This window comes from Salarias fasciatus, assembly GCF_902148845.1.
Source record: "Salarias fasciatus chromosome 23 unlocalized genomic scaffold, fSalaFa1.1 super_scaffold_20, whole genome shotgun sequence".
Taxonomy (NCBI): Eukaryota; Metazoa; Chordata; class Actinopteri; order Blenniiformes; family Blenniidae; genus Salarias; species Salarias fasciatus.
The window spans coordinates 2,786,339-2,804,706 of NW_021941230.1; the positions used below are offsets into that span (position 1 = coordinate 2,786,339).

The 18,368-nt window shown below is 48.0% G+C and overlaps 1 long non-coding RNA gene across 1 annotated transcript; it reads left to right on the top strand.

Moving 5' to 3' along the window:
- The first annotated feature begins 500 nt into the window (after positions 1-500).
- LOC115384166 (uncharacterized) lies at positions 501-15,724 on the top strand. The gene is made up of 3 exons (XR_003930829.1): positions 501-536; positions 8,142-8,315; positions 15,666-15,724. It is a non-coding gene; the product is annotated as an uncharacterized LOC115384166 (long non-coding RNA).
- Positions 15,725-18,368: the final 2,644 nt, after the last annotated feature.

The window sequence follows — 18,368 nt, forward strand, 5'->3', positions numbered from 1 at the left end:
GACACGGATTTAAGACCAAAGTCTTTTACTGAAAAAGTGTCGAAGTTTTTCAGAAAACATGATGTTTTCCCATCTCTGGACAACTTCCTGAAGGCCGTCCTGCAGAAATCCCTCAACAGTCAGAACGGCCACCTCGACCTGTTTGTCCGCTTCCTTCATGGCCTCTCTCTGGAATCCAACCAGAGACTCTTAGAAGGTCTGTTGGGTCGGAGAGTGAGCCGTCCAGGAACCATCCAGAGAGTCATCCAGAACCTGAAGGAGATCAGCAGTAGAGGAGTGTCTCCTGACAGAAGCATCAACATCTTCCACTGTCTGACGGAGATGAAGGACCTCTCAGTCCATCAGGACATCCAAGAGTTCCTGAAGTCAGAGAACAGATCAGAGAAGAGACTCTCTGAGATCCACTGCTCAGCTCTGGCCTACATGCTGCAGATGTCAGACCAGGTCCTGGAGGAGTTGGACCTGAAGAAGTACAAGACATCAGAGGAGGGACGACGGAGACTGATCCCAGCTGTGAAGAACTGCAGGAAGGCTGAGTGAGTCCACATGTCCTCATGATCAATGTCTCAGTGATGTTTGTAGAAAGTAGTTCCTGCAGTTCCTCTGTGGAGATGATCCTCAATGATCTGTCCTGAAGAACCCATCAGTCCACTGTCTGATCCGCTGCCTCAGACTATGACTGATTATTATTCAGCTGTTAACGGCTCCATTCTGCTGCAGAGAGTCTCACTTCATTATCATACATGGCAATTTTCCGCCGATCCGCGGATTTCCGCCAATTTAATTTCAAATGGGATCATTTATGTGAATCGTCTAGATCCGGTGAGAACATTTTTTTTTGGGGGGGGGGGGGGGGGGGGGGGGGGTTGTCGCTGATGTTAACGTCATTAACATGTTGCGAGAGTGAGGTGAGTTTGTTATCTACGCGGTGGTGCCCGCGCTCCCTGACACGCAGCAGCCCCCGGCCGCGGCCACCTCGCGGAGCGGTGCGGAGCGTGCCTCCGGCGTCTCACCACCACGCTCGCTCCGCCGAAAACTCCCACCACCGCCTGATGAAGCAGTGCCGCCCGCACGCCGCTCCCTCAAGGCTAAATTGAGGCTAAATGTGTCCGTTCCGTCTCCGCTCCGGCAGCGGAGCCAATACGTTCCCATTTAAAGCAATGCATGTTCTCCCACTGACTGCGGCACGGCCACGTCTCTGCTCCACCGGCCTCCGGCATACGGCGGAGATACGCAGAGCCATAGGCGTCAGTTTAGGGGGGGGGGGGGGCGGGGGGGACGTGTCCCTCCCACTTTTTGCCAGGGGTATTTTTTTTCTCCACCACACACAAATCCTTCACGTGTAGCCATTGTAACCCCGGTTATTTTCAGTAGTTTAGAACATTCCGACGCTCCTGAACGCACCATCCGGTGGCAGCAGAGACTCACGATGAATAAAAAAAAAAGTGCCGCTGCTCTAAATGTGCGTCTGTTCCAGTGGAAGCTCCGACCCAGAGCAGCTCTTTCTTCTGCAGAACCTGTGGTGAGTTTGAATACTTGGTTGTTCGTTTAACCCTGTGATTATCCCAGGTGAGAAACGCAAGAGGCGGTAGTTTGTTTTGAAAAGTGGATATGTCCTGAAGAACTTTACTGTCAACATGCTAACAGCAACATTTTGAGGCTGTTTGGACTCATTCTGATAGAACCTCAGCTAGTGTTCATCATCAGGAATATACTGATCGTCCCTGTCGGACCTGCTGCTTTTGATTAAAAAGAAATGCGAGTTTTATTGAAGATTTGAATAGGGATGAATTTTATATTTTTATATTGAACTGTAATGAAGAAGAATGCATCGAAGATGCTTTAATTAATTAAGGAAACAAGTTATTTTAAGATAGGTTTAAATGTGCACACTTTAGTGAGGACTTTATTTTTAATATTTAGAGATGACTGCCCCTTGGTTCCCAGCTCGCTGGACATTTCATATTGAACATAGAAAACAGAGCTGAACATACTCAGACTCTGTCTTTTGTCCCCAATAGAACTGCAGCTGTGAGGACTGGAGGTCCTACAGGTCCAGAGTTCTAGGCTACAAGGTAACATCATCATTTTTAAAAGTGCCCAAAACCATTGTCCTGCCATTCTGAAGCACTAATGAAGACATGACATCTGTCCTCCTTGTCCGTCCTCCCAGCTTGTCTCCGTGGACATGGCAGACAGCCACACTGCTGAGCCTCTCCTGGGCAGGGCCGGCCCGGGCTTCAGAGGCGCCCTAGGCGAGCCCGAGACGAGCGCCCCTTGGGAGCGTGTTTTTCGAGTGGTCCCGACATTTGTTGAGCGGGGGGGGTGCGCTGAGGAGCGATGCTGAACAATACCGATCAGTGCCGGGCAGGGCCGAGGACGAGGAGCGCAGTGCGTCGGGCCGCTGCACAGCGGGGCACACGGAACACAGAGCGTCGTGGCGCCCCTTGTACGACCGCGGCGCCCCCCTCGGGACGTGGCGCCCGAGGCGGCCGCCTAGTTCGCCTATGCCTAGAGCCGGCCCTGCTCCTGGGACATTGTGGAGCAGAGCCTCGTCTTCAGACGCCGCAGAGCCTGAGGCATCTCTCTGCTTCACAAGAGAACACTGAACCACCAGCTAGAGCCGGACCAGGGTCTGAACAGGGTCTCCACTGGAACCTCCAGCAAGAACCAGGGTCTCCTGATCAGATAAATACACACTGCACTTCTGTTGTAACTAGTAATCTGTAACCTGGGAGATAACCTCACTAACTGTGATTTTATTCTTTCTTTGTGCAGACGTCGCCTCTTCAGTCACCTGTTCTGCAGCTCTGTGTTCATTTCTGTTGATCTCTGCTCCTGGACAAATAAAAAAATGGAAAACCCTCCTGAGACTGATGGTTCTCTGTGTCTGACACGCCCTGAATGTTCAGTAGTGTTTGTTCTTGTGTCGATGGTTCAGTTAATATTTTGATATATTTCTTTAATGGTTCTGGAGCATCTTTACCAGGACGAAGACATGTCAGTGTGTGTAGAGTTGGTTCATTCGCTTGATCAGTCTAAAGTAATCTGAGGACGTCTGATGGTGATTCTGTGGATTAACAGACTGTCTCCTTTGATGTCGGCTGCTTTTTTCTTTCTGACATGTTGATTTGTGATCAGATCTTTCCTCAGATTTTATTAATGAGAGAAGGAAACAGGAGGCAGTGAACGCAGCACAGCAGAATCAAACCTTCCATGAAACACCAGAGAGCATAACAGTAAGAGGTCATGTCATAGTTTTGCTCCAATAATTAAGCTAATAATAATGATAATAAATGTTTCCAACCTCTCAAAAACAAAGGTAAGACAATAAGGCTTCATGTTGCTGTTCATCTTCTGCTGATTCACCAGGTTTTTGTGGCAAAGTTGACAAAGAGTCATCAGACTGATCATTGTGGTGTTTCTGTTGTGGCTGCCTGACTGTTTTTGTAAATTTTCCATTTACTCTGAGTAAAATGTTCTATTTGAGTGGGATGGATGGTGAGGCTTGAAGTCAAAATTCTTCCAGTCACAGATATAACATGTTCTGGTAACAGCCTGTGTTCTAATGTAACTCCAGCTGTCCTCCAGTGAGCTGAGGTTTATTCTTTTATTCTGGAAATGCTTTAACCTTGTTCCTATTAGTGATGATAGAGTTCAGTGGTTTGTTTCTGTGTTGTCTCTGAGCTGTAAATCCTGTTGACAGGTAGCTGATGTATCTGACATGGAGCTGATTTCAACATGAAGTTCAACATAGTTGGGTTAAAGTTTCAGGCCAGAGGCTTTTTTTTCAAAACATGACAATTGCCTACAATGTGAAATAATTCTCAGCAGCCATACCAAAATAAAGTCAGTTAAAGTCACTATCTCAAGCACTACTCAAAAGCAGTGGTGACTGGTCATTAGAGGCAGGTGGAGCACAGCGCCACCAGGAGTCAACATAAAGGACTGCAGGTAAAATGTTATACATTCTTTAAGACGATCTGAAATATCTGTGCTGCGTTCAATGAGACCGAGCAATTTTTATTTATCTATTATTGATTGGCTGCTGCCGATGTGGGCGGGTCCTGATTAGAGACTGACAGGGAGACGTGACAGTTCGGCGCTGCTAAAGCTAAAGCTAAAGCTAAAGCTAAAGCTTAAGCTAAAGCTAAAGCTTAAGCTAACAATCGGAAATCAAAATGAATGAAAGTCATTGAAAAGTTTGTCCAGAAGAAGAACCACGGTGCTCCTTTCTTTTAAAGCGAGTCCTCAGCTTTGGTGAGTGAACGCATATATTGTCAGTCTTTTTATATGTGCGCACACACACGCACGCTCACACACGTGCACACACACAGCTCCAAAGTCACTTTTTGCCAGTAGCGAGTTGTCCCCCCCCCACTTTTCAAAACAAACTGACGCCCTTGCGCAGAGCTTCTATTTTCGCCGGATGCCGGACCACGGCGCAGCAATTCAGCACACAGAATATCGTGCGGGACAGGAAGTGGAGCACAAATGCAAAATAAAACATCCTGAGATGTTTCAAAATAAAATAAACCATCTCAACAACGGAAAAGCGCTGTACCTGGAAAACGTCATCAGGGCGGAGACAGACCTGCTGTCAAAGGTTCAGCGTCGGCCAATTCACCATGGAGGAGGACGTTTGATTGTGGAGGTGCAAAATCAAAAAATACTTCATGACCCGTCACATGCCTTTTATAAGGTCAACCAAAGAAAGGATGAGGCGTGAAAAAAAAGTTGCAGAAGTTGTTGGTGTGGATGGTAAATAAATAATATGTTCATATAAAGAAAAATAAGTAGAAAAGTAATATAACTTGCATTTAATGATACAGAAAACCATCAAAAAAATTTCAATAACTGTCCCAATGCATTGTTTTATTTTTGTCAATTGTTCTGATGATATTGTTAACTAAATTTGAGTTAATTACAGTAGAGTAATACTTTTAATGTTCACTTCAAGTATTTATTCAAGATTGCACTTCACATACACCTTATATTTATCACTGACAACTGACCAAAGTTTCATTTCTGTCAAGCGGCTGAAGCCAGCTGCCCAAAATACAGCAGCAGCAGCAGCAGCGCCCCCCACCCCCACCCCCGTCCACCTTCAGCTGAAATCAGAATTTCCTGTTGCCATGTATGCATTATTCAATCAATCAAAAAATGTACATTTTATTTTCAATATTAATATCATCAAACCTGCTGCTGTTCCTAAAAGTCTCCTCTACCCTCCAGAGAGACTCAGTTTTCAGAGTTGGTTCAAACTTGGACTGTCAGTCTTCCTTCATGTTCTGATTCACATTTCATCTCTTCTTGTCTGTAATATTCTAATGAGACTGAAAGGTTTCCAGCTGCCTCCTGGAATCCATCTGATCAGCCCTCATAGCAGCTGGAAATCAAATGTCCATGTTGTGGAAGTCAGCAGATCTTCTCTTGGATTCTTCACACTGTAAACGTGATGAAAGAAGTGATGTGAGGCTCAGCAGCAACCAGACTAAAGCCTGAGAGGAAATGTGTTGAATGATGTTAAAGTGAGAGCAGAACTCTGAACTGGGTCCAGAATGAAGAGCTGCTCAACATTTCACTCAGTGTTGTTTTCACAGCTCAGCAGTCTGACCAAGCTGAGAGACAGCAACGCAACATGAGACAGTGAGGGCAACATGAGACAGTGAGGGCAACATGAGACAGTGAGGGGCAACATGAGACAGTGAGGGCAACATGAGACAGTGAGGGCAACATGAGACAGTGAGGGCAACATGAGACAGTGAGGGCAACATGAGACAGTGAGGGCAACATGAGACAGTGAGGGGCAACATGAGACAGTGAGGGGCAACATGAGACAGTGAGGGGCAACATGAGACAGTGAGGGCAACATGAGACAGTGAGGGCAACATGAGACAGTGAGGGGCAACATGAGACATTGAGGGCAACATGAGACAGTGAGGGGCAACATGAGACAGTGAGGGCAACATGAGACAGTGAGGGGCAACATGAGACAGTGAGGGCAACATGAGGGGCAACATGAGACATTGAGGGCAACATGAGACAGTGAGGGGCAACATGAGACAGTGAGGGGCAACATGAGACAGTGAGGGGCAACATGAGACAGTGAGGGGCAACATGAGACAGTGAGGGCAACATGAGGGGCAACATGAGACAGTGAGGGCAACATGAGACAGTGAGGGCAACATGAGACAGTGAGGGGCAACATGAGACAGTGAGGGCAACATGAGGGGCAACATGAGACAGTGAGGGCAACATGAGGGGCAACATGAGACATTGAGGGCAACATGAGACAGTGAGGGGCAACATGAGACAGTGAGGGGCAACATGAGACAGTGAGGGGCAACATGAGACAGTGAGGGGCAACATGAGACAGTGAGGGCAACATGAGGGGCAACATGAGACAGTGAGGGCAACATGAGACAGTGAGGGCAACATGAGACAGTGAGGGGCAACATGAGACAGTGAGGGCAACATGAGGGGCAACATGAGACAGTGAGGGCAACATGAGACAGTGAGGGGCAACATGAGACAGTGAGGGGCAACATGAGACAGTGAGGGCAACATGAGACAGTGAGGGGCAACATGAGACAGTGAGGGCAACATGAGACAGTGAGGGGCAACATGAGACAGTGAGGGCAACATGAGGGGCAACATGAGACATTGAGGGCAACATGAGACAGTGAGGGGCAACATGAGACAGTGAGGGCAACATGAGACAGTGAGGGGCAACATGAGACAGTGAGGGCAACATGAGGGGCAACATGAGACATTGAGGGCAACATGAGACAGTGAGGGGCAACATGAGACAGTGAGGGGCAACATGAGACAGTGAGGGGCAACATGAGACAGTGAGGGCAACATGAGACAGTGAGGGGCAACATGAGACAGTGAGGGCAACATGAGGGGCAACATGAGACATTGAGGGCAACATGAGACAGTGAGGGGCAACATGAGACAGTGAGGGGCAACATGAGACAGTGAGGGGCAACATGAGACAGTGAGGGGCAACATGAGACAGTGAGGGCAACATGAGACAGTGAGGGGCAACATGAGACAGTGAGGGGCAACATGAGACAGTGAGGGCAACATGAGGGGCAACATGAGACAGTGAGGGGCAACATGAGACAGTGAGGGGCAACATGAGACAGTGAGGGGCAACATGAGACAGTGAGGGCAACATGAGGGGCAACATGAGACATTGAGGGCAACATGAGACAGTGAGGGCAACATGAGACAGTGAGGGGCAACATGAGACAGTGAGGGCAACATGAGACAGTGAGGGGCAACATGAGACAGTGAGGGCAACATGAGACAGTGAGGGCAACATGAGACAGTGAGGGCAACATGAGACAGTGAGGGGCAACATGAGACAGTGAGGGCAACATGAGGGGCAACATGAGACAGTGAGGGGCAACATGAGACAGTGAGGGGCAACATGAGACAGTGAGGGGCAACATGAGACAGTGAGGGCAACATGAGACAGTGAGGGCAACATGAGACAGTGAGGGCAACATGAGACAGTGAGTGGGTAATTTGGTATTTGTTCAGAGGGGCAGGTCGGGGTACCTGGATATTAAACTTCACTTCATCTTCTTAAAATTAGGAACTAAACTCAGCATGTGGAACTCCAGGATCTGTCCTTCAGGTTCTCTCCTCCAGGCAGGGGTGGCCCGAGCTTCGGAGGCGCCCCAGGCGAGCCCGAGACGAGCGCCCCTTGGGAGCGTGTTGTCGTGCGGTCCCGAAAGTTGTTGAGCGGGGGGTGCTGAGGAGCGATGCCAAATGTTGCCGAGCAGTGCCGAACAGAGAGCAGTGCGGTGCGTTGAAGCACACTGCACTGCATGGAACACAGAACGTCGTGGCGCCCCTTCCACAGCCGTGGCGCCCCCCGGCGTATATGGCGCCCTAGGCGGCCACCTAGTTCACCTATGCCTAGAGCCGGCCCTGCCTCCAGGTTCTCCTCCAGGTTCTCCTCCAGGTTCTCCTCCAGGTTCTCCTCCAGGTTCTCCTCCAGGTTCTCCTCCAGGTTCTCCTCCAGGTCAACATGAAGCCAAAGTGAAGAAGTGAAGCTCTGATGTCCAACAGTCCATCAAAGTGTCCTCTCTCATAGCGTCCTGTCCTCTCTGGTCTCATTACAGTCTTTCTGGCTGTGGACTCTCTGATCCTCACTGTGAAGTGATCTCCTCAGCTCTGACCTCTGACCCCTCCCATCTGAAACATCTGGACCTGAGTGAGAACATCCTGCAGGATTCCTCAGTGAAGATTGTGTGTTCTGGACTGGAGAGTCCAAACTGTAACCTGGAGACTCTGAGGTCAGTTCACTGTCTGAAGGGAGAATCTGTTGGAGGCAAAGGACTGAGAGGAGATCAGGAGGATTCCAGATGTAGTGTGGACAGAGAGTGGACTGAGCTCTGCAGCATGTTGATGAGAGCTCTTCTCCTCCTGGAGGCTTCAGCTGTTTGGACTTTACATTTCTAAACTCTTCCAGTCTGAACCTTCTTCAGCTCTCTGTCACTTCAACATCAAACTCTGTCCTCTAATCTCACTTCTTTCTCTCTTTATTCAGGTTGGAGGGCTGCAGGTTGTCAGAGATCAGCTGTTCTTCTGTGGCCTCAGCTCTGAAGTCCAACCCCTCCCTCCAGAAACATCTGGAACATCTGGACCTGAGCTATAACGATCTGCAGGATTCAGCAGTTTCTCAGCTGTGTGGTTTTCTGCAGAGTCCACTCTGTGGTCTGCAGACTCTGAGGTCAGTTGACTGTCTGTTCCTGTTGTAGAAGGAGAAATGTTTGTCAGCAGCTGTGATCTGAGACTCTGATCCTGCAGTGAGAGAGTGGACTGAGCTCAGCAGCAGCTGACTGCTGTCAGACTTGTGGTTCTCCAGACCGTTCTTGGTCTCCAAACCAGCTTTCTGTGGTCTGGGTCTGGACAGTCTGTGGTCTGGGGTCTCTGGGTCTGGCAGTGTCTGGGACTGGCTGAGCGGTCTGGAAGGGATTTGTCTCTGGCTGGTGGTAAATTTCTCAGCTGGGCTTCATCATTCTTCAGTTTCAGTGTTCATGTTGCAGCTCTTCCAGCAGGACGACCAGCAGGATCGTCTTTTCAACTAAAGTTTGATTTTCAGGCCAAGTTGCCAACATTTCAGCGGAAACCTTTCTCCCTGGTTGCTCCTCTCCTCAACCAGCCTCTGCTGTGCTGCTGTGCTGCTGCTCTCCAGGAAGGTTGATGGCAGCTGGACCTCAGTGAGGCCTTCAAGACTATTGGAAATTCCAGCGTTTACAGAAATAAATAAATGACAGAGGAAGAAAATGTGGAGTTTGTGAACCTGATAGAATATAAAACATATTTGAACCATGTTGTTTTTCCTTTTTACAACTGGGCAAAAGAAATAACTTCAAATGTATAGAACTGTCCACATCTCTCACTCTGATATCATGTGTATTCATCTCCAGGGTTTGGAAAGTTACTTTCAAAAATTAGTTAGTTGTAGTTACCAGTTACTTCTTCAAAAAGTAACAGAGTTACAATATTTTAAATATAATTACTGTGCAAAGTAACTATTGCATTACTTTAAAAAACAAATGTGTTTACAGATGTTAAAGAATCTGGATCCCCTCTTAACGGAACGTTAACATGCATGTTCATTATAAAACTGAATTCATGATGAAGGAAATAAATGGACACTTGACAGAATAAATGACAAACAGGAAACACTGCATTAATATAAATCATTCAAACATTTCTGTGTGATAATATGAGACAAGACACCAGAAAAGGTCATTACTAACTGTAGATAGCATTTCTACATCTACTGACATAGATGGATGTCAATAGATGTTTGTCCACAGATGTCTGAACTTCTATTTAAAAATGATCTTTGAACAATCAGAGCTCTATGGCTATATCTCTATCTGCTCTAGTGATCAGAGCTCTATGGCTGATGGTTGACCTTCAACTCTCCCTAAACCTTCAGTCATTAACTGACGCTGGTTGGTTTGATTTCATGTCATTCATTTACATGGTTAATCAGTGATTGGTGAATCTCTGCTAAGCCCCGCCTCCTCCAGGGAACTGTTCCAGAACCATCAGCTGTTGATCTGCTCTCTGACTGCAGATGATTTGTAGAAAATGAAGCTCAGACATTTTTATTACGCAAGATGGATAAAAACTTGTTCTGGTCTGGAGCTCAGCTGGTCTTGATACTCTATGAAATGGAAGTCTCTTGGTCTTGGTCTATGTGGTCTTGACTAGAAGTCTAACTGGTGTGTGTGGACATGAGGAGGAGTGTGAATGTTGTGTGGGATGAAGATCCACAACAACAGAACAGCTCATTGATCAGGACTCAGTAATGTGGAGCTGCTCATTTCTCCATCAATACATCTGATTGGTTCCTCCTCATTGATTCTGCTGCTTTCTCTCTTTATTCAGGTTGGAGGACTGCAGGTTGTCAGAGATCAGCTGTTCTTCTCTGGCCTCAGCTCTGAAGTCCAACCCCTCCCTCCAGAAACATCTGGAACATCTGGACCTGAGCAGTAACCGTCTGCAGGATTCAGGAGTTTCTCAGCTGTGTGGTTTTCTGCAGAGTCCACTCTGTGGTCTGCAGACTCTGAGGTCAGACTCCATGTTTGAGTGTGTTTCAGTAAAGTAGTGTTGACACTAAAGGTCAGACATCAGGCTGATCTGAGAGTGATCTCCAGGAGAAACGGAGCTTCTTCTCTGCTCTTTAGTCCTGTGACTGTGGCAGAGCCGTGTGCAGCTCCACATTTCAAAGCTTGCTAGAAGAAGAAAGGAGCTGCAGTGGATCATTGACTGTGAACCTCTGACACGCTCCATGTTGACCTTCAGCTTTCAAAGCAGCGTAGCGGCTGGGCTCTTCACTCCTCCATGGCAGAACTAAACAGCTGACTGAGCTTCACAGGGTTCCAGTGTGGATTGGAGGATGAAGAGTTGTGAAAGTGTCCAGTCAGTCCAGTGAGGTCTGGATGGGATGTGGTTTCAGAGTTCAGTCAGAGGAGGAGGAGAGTGAACAGGCTGCAGAGCTTCAACCAGACCATGTGGGGGCAGCACTTGTTCTCAGGCTCCTGGCCTTGATTGGGAGCTCGCCATCAGGAATTTGATCTCATTGCAGAACACCTGGCTGCACGGACCAAACTATTCCCCTGAGAAAGTTCAAGTCAGCATGAAGCTAAGCTAACGCCAAGCTAACAGCTGACAGACAAATGGCCTCAAAACACATTGACGCCATGTTAACACATTAGCTCGTCAGCAAATTAGCATATCATCACTTTAGCATGTAGATATTAGCATGTCAGTACATGAGCATTTTAGCATTAGCATGTCAGCAAATTAGCATGTTAGCATTAGTATGTCAGCCTATTAGCATGGTTGCGTTAGCATTAGCATTAGCATGTCAGCATTAGTATATCAGCCTATTAGTATGTTTGTGTCAGCATTAGCGTGTCAGCACATCAGAGTGTCAGCATATTAGCATGGTAGCATCAACATGTCTTTGCATTAGTGTGTCAAGGAATCAGCATGTTCGCATCAGAGTGTCAGGGTATTAGCATGTTAGCTTATGCACATCAGTGCATTTGCATGTTAGCATAAGTATGTTAGCAAATTAGTAAATCAGCATTAGCATATCAGCCCATTAGTATAGTGACATTAACACGTGGGCACATTGTAATTTTAGCATTAGTATATCAGTACATTAGCATGTTAGCATGAGCATATCAGGAGAGTAACTTGTTAGCATTAGCATGTCAGCATATTAGCATAGTGACATTACCATGTGGGCACATTAGCATGTTAGCATGAGCATATCAGGAGAGTAATGTGTTAGTATTAGCATGTCAGCATATTCGTATTAGTGTAACAGCGCATTACCATAAGACTTTGGTATGTTAACATAGGCATGTGAGCACATTAGCATGTTAGCATTAGCATAGTAGAACATTAGCATGTTATCATGAGTATGTCTGGACATTAGCATGTTAGCATTAGCATGTCAGGACATGAACATGTGGGCACATGTTAGCATATGAGCATGTCAGAATGAGCATGTTGGGACATTACCATGCTATCATTGGCGTGTCAGCACATTAGTATGTTTGCATAACTTTGTTAGGATATTAGCATGTTTGCATCAGTATGTTGGCAAATTAGCATGGCAGGATTAGAATGTCAGCATTAGCATGTAAACACATGAGCATGTTAGCATTAGCATGTTAGAATTGGCATGTCAACATGTTCGCTGATTTGTCCTCATACAAACAGAAACTTGCTTCCTTTACCTCCCGCTTGCAGTCCGCAAAGAAAGCTTTTTATCAGAACAAGATCTGTGCAGCTTCTGATTCCAGAAAAATGTTTATGGCGTTCAACTCCCTGCTTTCTCTTCCAGCTGCTCAGCCGTCCACTGAGCTGACTCCTGATATGTTCGCCTCCTTTTTCACTGAAAAGGTGGCTGCAATCAGCAACCAGTTCTCTGAGCCTGACCAGCCCAGTCAGCTCAAACCCACTACTGCGCCTTCTCTCTGCTCGTTTGCTCCTCTGAGTGAGGATGAGGTCTCCAGACTTCTTCTGAGCTCAAAACCGACAACATGTCCTCTCGATCCAATACCCACCAGCATTCTGCAGTCCATCTTGCCCATAATCAAACCTGCAGTCACGCACATTGCCAATTCCTCCCTGGAAACCTGCATTTTTCCTGTCACTTTTAAACAAGCCCGCGTCACCCCACTACTAAAAAAGCTTCATCTCAACCCAGCCCAGGTTGAAAACTACAGGCCAGTCTCACTTCTACCATTCCTGTCGAAAATACTGGAGGCTCAGCATTTAACCAAGTCTCTGAACACCTGCGGAACAACAACCTACTTGACCCTTTTCAGTCAGGCTTCAGATGCGACCACTCCGCCGAGACTGCACTTCTTTCAGTCACAGAATCTCTGCGGCTGGCAAGAGCTGCTGGTCAGTCCTCTGTCCTCCTGCTGCTGGACTTGTCTGCTGCCTTTGACACCGTGAACCATCAAATCCTCCTCTCCTCACTCTCTGACCTTGGCATCTCAGGTTCCGTCCTGTTGTGGTTCAAGTCCTACCTCACAGGCAGATCTTTCAGAGTGTCATGGCGAGGGGAGGTGTCAAGGTCACATGGCCTATCAACAGGGGTCCCTCAGGGGTCTGTGCTTGGTCCCTTACTCTTCTCTCTGTACACCACTTCACTTGGTGCAGTGATTCGCTCCCATGGCTTCTCCTACCACTGTTATGCTGATGACACTCAGCTCTTCCTCTCTTTTCCACCTGACGACATGACAGTCTCAGCTCGAATATCAGCATGTCTGGCTGATATCTCCACCTGGATGAAGGAACGCCACCTTCAGCTAAATCTGTCTAAGACTGAACTCATGGTCTTTCCAGCTTGTCCATCTGTCCAGCCTCAGATCAGTGTCCAACTTCACTCGAGCCTACTTGTGCCCACAAACTCAGCCAGAAACCTGGGTGTCATGATTGATGACCAGCTGACCTTTAAGGTTCACGTGGCCTCAGTTTCTCGGTCTTGTCGTTATGCCCTCTACAACATCAGGAAGATCAGAACCTTCCTGACCCAACCGGCCACACAGCTTCTGGTTCAGGCTCTCGTGATATCACGCATTGACTACTGCAACTCTCTTCTGGCGGGTGCAGTCAAACCTCTACAGATGATCCAGAATGCAGCAGCACATCTGGTCTTCAACCAGCCCAAAAGAGCTCATGTCACTCCTCTGTTCATCTCCCTTCATTGGCTTCCTGTTGCAGCCAGGATCAAATTCAAAACTCTCCTCCTGGCTTACAAAACACTTACAAGAACAGCTCCGGCCTACCTGGATTCCCTGATCCAGGTCTACTCTCCTTCACGCCCTCTTCGCTCTGCATGTGAGAGACGTCTGGTGCTTCCAGCCCAGCACGGCTCTAAACCTCCAGCCAGACTCTTCTTCTCTGTTCTTCCCAAATGGTGGAACGAACTACCTAACTCTGTGTGTTCCGCCGAGTCTCTTTCTACTTTCAAGAGACAATTGAAGACTCAATTGTTCAGAGAACACCAAGGGCAGGGGTGGGGAACCCTGGTCCTGGAGGGCCGCAGCCCTGCATGTTTTCCATGTCTCCCTGCTTCAACACAGCTGATTGCAATGAGGCTCGTTATCTGGCTTTCTGCTGGACTTGGCCATGAATCTTGATTCGATTCAGGTGTGTTGAAGCAGGGAGACATGGAAAACATGCAGGTTTGCGGCCCTCCAGGACCAGGATTCCCCACCCCTGACCTAGGGACTTAATCCGACCCCATGTTTGGGGAAGAATAGGTCAGGTGTTCTAAAACCCAGCACTTATGTATCACTGACTAAATTTACACACTCAAAAAAAAAAGGGGGGGGGGGGGGGGTAGTGGCTCCTCTTCTGCAACTTGATGGCAACTCCCTTGACCAATTGCACTTGAAGCAATTGAAGCATTTACTAATGGTTTCTTTCTTTCTAATGTCTGTATTCTTGCTTGTGTTGTACGTCGCTTTGGACAAAAGCATCTGCTGAATGAAACTGTAGAATTGTAAATTGTTAGCAAAAGCATGTCAGGATATTAGCATGTTAGCATAACTCTGTCAGGATGTTAGCATTAGCTTTTCAGCACAATAGTATGTTGGCTTAAGCATGTCAGCACATTAGCTTGGTAGCATTAACATGTCAGCTCATTATGGGATGTCACAAGTCATACTGTTGTGTGACGTGTGTGTGTGTGTGTGTGTGTGTGTGTGTGTGTGTGTGTGTGTGTGTGTGTGTGTGTGTGTGTTCTCGTATTTCTATCCTTGTTGGGGCCAAATGTCCCCACAAGGATAGCAAAACGTGGAACGACGTGCCTTGTGGGGACCTTTTTCCGGTCCTAAGTAGGAGAAACAGTGTTTTCTTGACCATGTTGTTGTTACTGAAAAAAGTAAAAGTGCAAAAACATTTCTTTAGGGTTAGGCTTTGTTGTGGTGTGGGTTAGGGTAAGGGTCAGGGTTAGGGGCTAGACATGAATGGGAGTCAATGGAAGGTCCCCACAAGGATAGAAATACGAGACTGTGTGTGTGTGTGTGTGTGTGTGTGTGTGTGTGTGTGTGTGTGTGTGTGTGTGTGTGTGTGTGTGTGTGTGTGTGCAAACTCTGTCCTCTAATCTCACTTCTTTCTCTCTTTATTCAGGTTGAAGGACTGCAGTTTGTCAGAGATCAGCTGTTCTTCTGTGGTCTCAGCTCTGAAGTCCAACCCCTCCCTCCAGAAACATCTGGAACATCTGGACCTGAGCAGGAACCCTCTGCAGGATTCAGGAGTTTCTCAGCTGTGTGGTTTTCTGCAGAGTCCACTCTGTGGTCTGCAGACTCTGAGGTCAGTTGACTGTCTGTTCCTGTTGTAGAAGGAGAAATGTTTGTCAGCAGCTGTGATCTGAGACTCTGATCCTGCAGTGAGAGAGTGGACTGAGCTCAGCAGCAGCTGACTGCTGTGTGTGGACATGAGGAGGAGTGTGAATGTTGTGTGTGATGAAGATCCACAACAACAGAACAGCTCATTGATCAGGACTCAGTAATGTGGAGCTGCTCATTTCTCCATCAATACATCTGATTGGTTCCTCCTCATTGATTCTGCTGCTTTCTCTCTTTATTCAGGTTGAGGAGCTGCAGTTTGTCAGAGATCAGCTGTTCTTCTCTGGCCTCAGCTCTGAAGTCCAACCCCTCCCACCTGAATAACAACAAGCTGCAGGCTCCAGCTGTGCAGCAGCTGGTTGCTCTCCAGCAGAGTCCAGACTGCAGCCTGCAGACTCTGAGGTCAGTAGATGGTTGGAGTGAGTCCATGCTGCTTTCAGCAGGTTTGGACTAAACACAGTCAGTGTGAGAACAAAGATCCAGTGTTTGACTCTCAGTGAGGCTGTGAGAGGAGAACGCTGAGCAGCTTCAGGATTGGACAGCAGAGGACACACAGTCAGCCAATCAGAGGAGCCACAGGCTTGTTGTGTTGGTCTGACAGTGGTGGTCCTTCATGAGCTCTGAGCTGCTGACTGCTGCTCTGAACAGGACTGAAGTCCTCACTGCTTCACACACTCTGACCACCACCTCTCATCTCTCTGCAGCTGGAAGAGGAGCTGAGAGCAGAGAGGAGGCTGTGAGTCCTGAAGATCTACTGAGAGCAGAGCTTCTTCCAGCACTGAGTGACAGAGGAAGCAGCAGAAGAGCTGCTGAGTGTCAGTGGTGCAGTGTGAAGAGCTGTCAGAGTCCAGCATGGAACTATGAAAAAGGCTGCAGCTGCTCTTTAAATGTCCAAACTCCATGACTGGGTGTCCTCCTGTCCCACAGGGTGGGATACAGTCAGGTCGGCACCACTCCAAGTCGGCCCCGGCCAACTCGGCACCGCCCCGGGATACAGTCAACTCGGCATCAAGCCAAGTCGGCATCAAGCCAAGTCGGCATCTCGCCAAGTCGGCCTCACGGGCGGGGGGGCTCTCGAGTGGCCGAGTTGGTCGGTGCGGACTTGACTGTAAGCTGCTTACCAACTCGGCCAAAAGCGTCTTTCTTTTTTTTTTTAATCACGATGGTGGATAATGTACCTGGGAGCTTCATGTTTGACGTCCGAGTAGCTTAGCTACAAGCGCGCAGCGCTTAGCGGCTGTCTGGTCATGTGACCGGTCCCAAGGCATTCTGGGAATCGTAGTGCAGCGATGCCGGCTGCGCCGCGACGATTTGCAGTTTTTTTCGTGCCGGCAGCGCCGCTTCTCCTCACGTAGCAGGCAGGGGACTGGAGGACAAACTGTGTGGTTATGGTGACTGACAGGTTAGAGGTGGAGAATGGACCTGGAGCTTCATGGTTGACGTCCTGTTTGAACCGAGTAGCTTAGCTACGAGCGCACAGCGCGAGCGGCTGTCTGGTCATGTGACCAGATCATGTGACCGGCATGTGATCCGCGAACGCTGCATGATCAAACCAGTCGCCTGCATTATAATTTTATTGTAATGTTCTCCACCCCTGAAGTTTGGTCAGCCAGTACAGTTAGATTTACAATTAGATCTAAAACATGTAGGGTCACCGCTCCTGAGGACTGGAGTTTGACACGTGATTTAAATGTAAACATGACGACCGTCATTTCAGTGAAATGAAATGTATATAATATTTTACCGGAGGGCTACGTTTATGAGCTTATGAACGCCAAGAAACCATATGAACAGCTTAACATGTACGACTGGTAATCGTTTGATATTACAGTCCCAGTTGCTATTACTGTTGACGCACACTAGATGGCGGGCAAACAACATTTACAACAAAATACATGCTTTTGCAAATGACAATGTTTGTTAAAGAAAAGAATAATGACTGATAAACTAACAATGTTGATCAGAAATGAACAAATCAGCATAAGCATAATGCAATACAGGTATTATGTTGTGGTTGGGATGAAATACAACAAGTATGATCGAGTTCGTCATGCAGCTTCGGTCTTCCTAGGTTTCCACTGATTGGGTAAAAATAAATTAATTGTACTGGCTGACCAAACTTCAGGGGTGGAGAACATTACAATAAAATTATAATGCAGGCGACTGGTTTGATCATGCAGCGTTCGCGGATCACATGCCGGTCACATGATCTGGTCACATGACCAGACAGCCGCTCGCGCTGTGCGCTCGTAGCTAAGCTACTCGTTCAAACAAGATGTCAACAGGAAGCTCCAGGTCCATTCTCCACCTCTAACCTGTCAGTCACCATAACCACACAGTTTGTCCTCCAGTCCCCTGCCTGCTACGTGAGGAGAAGCGGCGCTGCCGGCACGAAAAAAACTGCAAATCGTCGCGGCGCAGCCGGCATCGCTGCACTACGATTCCCAGAATGCCTTGGGACCGGTCACATGACCAGACAGCCGCTAAGCGCTGCGCGCTTGTAGCTAAGCTACTCGGACGTCAAACATGAAGCTCCCAGGTACATTATCCACCATCGTGATTAAAAAAAAAGAAAGACGCTTTTGGCCGAGTTGGTAAGCAGCTTACAGTCAAGTCCGCACCGACCAACTCGGCCACTCGAGAGCCCCCCCGCCCGTGAGGCCGACTTGGCTTGATGCCGACTTGGCTTGATGCCGAGTTGGCTTGATGCCGAGTTGACTGTATCCCGGGGCGGTGCCGAGTTGGCCGGGGCCGACTTGGAGTGGTGCCGACCTGACTGTAAACCCACAGGGTTCCTCACTTGAAGACTAAATGTGTGTTTGATGAGTGAAGAAGTCAGCGTCTCACTCCGCTCTCTCCAGCTCTCCTCCTCCGACTCTTCCACTGCAGCTGTTCTTGTCCTCAGCTGTTTCTCTAGATTCAATACCGGGGCATTGCAGAGCAGCA